Genomic DNA, 4,526 nt, shown 5'->3' with positions numbered 1-4,526 from the left:
TTGGTTAGAAAGCAGTTTTGCTAATCTTAAAAAAGAAAATGATGGAAGGCCAGGGAGTTATTGAGATATTTTTGTTTACTTGAAACTATAAAGTAGTTGGACTGATAGCTTGTTTTTAACAATTTTTGCATACCTACAAAAACCTGATGTAGTCTACTCCATTGGCAGGATCAGTGAGAATGTCTAAAGTTCACCAAAGAAGCATTTTGCCACATGAATACAAAGTAAATAAATCCCCAGAGTTCAAAATTATCTAACACATCTAATAATTAAAAGATGAGTATTGGAAGAGTAAAAGACTTGAGGAGAACATGAACTTTTTTTTAAAGATCGTCTAACACAAATAGACAAAACTTGCTGAATTTTATGATGCTTGATAGATCCGTTTGAGTGTATAAGTAAATTTCCAAAGTCAGTATTTATTCACAGACTTGTATCCCTGAAACAGATAATATATTGTATGTTTAAAAAAAAGTCAATACTTATCTAGGATGACAAATGTATTTGTCCCTTCAATAGATACTTACCTCCTACCGTGCGCCATTCTTGCTACCAGATACCAGGGTGTTCAATGGCGAGCAAGATAACTTTCATAGCCATTGTGAGGAAATTTGAAAAAATTGAAAAAAGCAAGTTTCATAAAGTGTGATAAATACTATTCATTCATTTCACCATTAATTATTTAATAAGGGCCGAGTGTGTACTAGGGAGGAAAGCGGGGAGAGCTTCTAGCAGAACTTTGAGTCTGGAAGCAGGTAGGAAAGATGTACCAAGTCCTTCACAAAGAACAAAAGTGTAGGGGGAAGCAGTGGGTGTGTACGTGGAGGGCACTGGATGCACAAAGGGTCAATTGAGAAAGCAGAAAAGCATTTGGTGTGATTCCCGCAGAAGGAAGAAACGGGCAAAAGGTGAGAAATGATGCTAGATCCTTAACAGCTAACCTCGCTGAGTGTATAAGGTATGCCGAGCACCTCACAGCAACCCGACCAAGGAGTTACCTTTATGTATCCCCATTTTAGAGATAGGGAAATCAAGGCCATGAGGTCACAAGTATAGAGAGCAAGGAGCCAGGATACGAACCCAGCAATTTGGCAGTAGAGCCCCCACTTTTATTATAAGGAGGCCAACTCTTGTTGGCACTAAGAGTCTGGTCTTTAGACCAGGACAACAGGCACAGGAAGTCATCCAAGAGTTCCAACAAGGGAATGAAATGGATGGATGGTTCTGACAGCGATGTGGAGAAGGGACTCAGAAGGAGCAAAGTGGAGATAGTGGTTGGAGGTTATGGGAAGAGGGAAGAGTCCCACGAAGAGACTCTGGAGACCAGGACTAAGATATGGAAGGAGGGGTGGAGAGGAGTGAGAAGAGGAGGCACAACCAAGATAACGTAGACATTGACGGGTGGGGGTGGATGGTGGGGTGGCGTGTCAGAGAGAGTCGCCATGTTTCTGACTTGGACAGCCAGTTGGACCTTCCTACTGTTGACCATGCCGGGAACCGGAGCACAGAAGATGGACAGGTTTGGAGGATACATGGTGGGTTCAGGTGGAACATTTGGAGTTCGGGGTTCCTTTGAGACATCTGGGGGGAAGTGTTTAGTATGTGGCTGAATCTCAGGAGAGAAGCTGGGCTGGCTGTACAGTTTAATTCTCCTTAGTACAGAGAAATAGGGGGAGACATTCATAAGCAAGGACAGGGCCACACCTCTCAGGGCTCTCCGCACTCCCTCACAGCGATTCTTGGAGTTGGCTTTTGTCTACTTGTTTTCTTCCCACTTCCCCCTCATTTTCCTCTACTCACAAACAGAAGGTGCGAGAAGGGAAGTTATCCCTTACCTGAACCTTCAGATTTTCTGCCTGTGTGTTTCTTCCTTTCTCCTCCTCTTTTTGATCCCCCCTTTTAACCAAGAGTGAAGTTGTCTGTCATTCTTTCAAGCCACAGAACCAGGAGACACTCTTCTTCCTACACACTGTGACTAGTCACCTGTCACAGCCTCAGAGTCTCCCCCAGGAAGGTCTTCAGGCCGGGGCCCAATGATTAGGTCACTCCGCCTTCTCTTTCTCCCATCTGGAGGTCCCTCTGACTGGTCTTCAGATTCATCTTTCCAAACAGCAAACTAAATCAAGCCATTCTCTTGCATGAAGAAACTCAGGAGTTCCCAGGAACATTCAAAATGCAGCCCAAGGTCTTTAGGGGAAGGAGGCAAGAGACCTAGATGTGCTGAGAACCCACCACGTGGTCACATACTTTGTGGACTGCTTTGCTCAGTGTCCAGGAAAGGGATGGCTTGCTTAGACCAGGGTAAGTGAAGGAGAGTTTCTCTTCAAAGGAGCTATTTCAGAGGTGTAGGTGGAGGGAAGGAAACCATGAGAGTGCAGTAACTGGGGGAAAGGGTAGGGAACACAGAGGAGTGATTTAAAAATCTAGATGTTTCCATTTTCCTATTTCATTAACCATTTTTCTTTTAGAAATGAAGAAACCGACGTGAAATAATTTCCCCAATGTCCCACAGCTAATAGGCGGCAGAATCAGACCCAGAAGTCACACATAAATCTGTCTGCTTCTCAGCCTCTTCTGTTTCTGCCTTACACTATCTAGCCTCCATGATGGGACGCATGAGACCTTTCACAGTCTCTCCTAGCTCCCCATTTTTATTTTCCCTCTCTCCCTGCTCCATCTTTAATTCTAACTCTTCCTTGAACGCATCATGCCCTTTGAGACCTTGTTACTCTGTCTAGCACTTTCCATTTGGTCAATTTCCATTCATCCCTTAAACCCTGGATAAAGTGTTTCCATTCAGAATTACCTCTTGACTTCTTGAATTAGCTGTGAGAGCTCTCTGTTCATTTATATACTGTACTTCATATCACATTTTATTGTAATACTCGTGACTCATCTGCCTCATACCTTGGACCATAAGCTTTCTCCTGCGGAAGTTCTCCTTGTCATTCATCTCTGTCTCCCTTGTATTTTGCCCAGCATGGGGCTCAGAGTGGGTGTTTAATACAAGATTGCTAGATGGATATTGAATTAAGGCTAAGAAGCTTTAAGCTCCAAAGAAGAATAAAATAAGGGGGAGAAATAAAGTCTGTAAAATGTTTCTGCGTACCACCATAAAACTTGTGAAACATTTTCAGCCAGTGTGGGCTAGCGGCCTTCTGAGACCGTCCCCACCAGCTACCGAACTCCTGCTTCTCATTGCTCCTTTGTACCTCCATAGCGGACACCCACAGACAAGTAGAAGTTGTCCATACCAAAAATTAGCCACTGAGAAAAGAAAGCTGGATTTTACCCTAAATCCCCTACACCTGAGTAATGTTATCAGAGAGTATCTAAGTTCTTGAACACCTGTGGATAGGAAAATTCCTTGCCATATTGGGTCTTGTACTGCCTAAATTTCTCTCTCTGCCCTCCTTAATTTGTTCCTGGATTTCAAGTTTAAAATAAAATCAGCTTATTTTCTCTCTTTTCTCTCTTCCCAAATGTACTTCTAAGTCTTTTATGCATCTAAGTCCAGATCATCTTAGATAATCATGTCTATTAGTACTACTAGTATCCTGCTGCGCTGTGATAAATTACTACACACTTAGGGACTTACAACAACACAAATGTACTCTCTTGCAGTCTGGAGGCCGGAGTCTAAAATCATGGTGTCAGCGAGGCTCCATTCCTTTTGGAGGCTTCAGGGGAGAATCAGTTTTCCAGCCCTCTTCAACTTCTCAAAACTCTGCATTCTTTGGCCTGTGGCTCCTTCCTCGCTTTACTGTGACCTCTGGCTTCTGCTGTCACATCTGCTGCTACTAAGGCTGATCCTTCCTGTTCTTCTCACCAGGTCACAGTGATTACTTTGAACCTACCTGGGTAAATAATCCAGGGTAACCTCCCCATCTCAAGAACCTGAACTTGGTCACGGCTGCACAATTCCCTTTACCACGTAAAGTAGTGTATTCGTAGGTTTGTGAGGCTGTGCACCTGGGTATCATCAAGGGGCTGGATTTTAATCGTAGCTACCTTTCCTCCCGAGGGCCGCTATTGTCATTGATTATTTGTATCTTATAATTTGCAGAGTTTACAATATGACTTTTGCAGAAAGTCGCCAGATGGCCATTCTATTCCCTCCTATCTCTTCCTAGACAGCCTGTTTCCCCCAAGCTTTCCAGACCCAGAAAAATATTTAACAGAAACATTTACACTAAAGTGCTAGAGGTTTAATCTGCCATCATCCCATCATCGCAGGAGTTTTTTTGCATTTTAATGGAGTTTGGAAGGAAGGAAGGAAAAGAAAAAGCTGGGTAAGGCAAACAACAAAAACAAAAACCTGAATGGGACATCCATTGAAGACTTGCTTTATAACCTAGCATCCAAGGACAGACGGTTTTGGCCTGGGGAGCTCAGCTGAGGCCCTGAGCCTGCGGCAGGGGTGGGGGTGGGGGTGGAGGGGGGTGGCCCAGCCCTGAGCCCATTTGCCCTCCACTTGGCCGGGATTTTAGGAAGCCTGTGTCATCAGGTTTGGCCGTGACAGGCAC

Source organism: Mustela nigripes, chromosome 3 (genome assembly GCF_022355385.1).
Source record: "Mustela nigripes isolate SB6536 chromosome 3, MUSNIG.SB6536, whole genome shotgun sequence".
Lineage (NCBI taxonomy): Eukaryota > Metazoa > Chordata > Mammalia > Carnivora > Mustelidae > Mustela > Mustela nigripes.
This window is presented reverse-complemented; position numbering follows the sequence as displayed.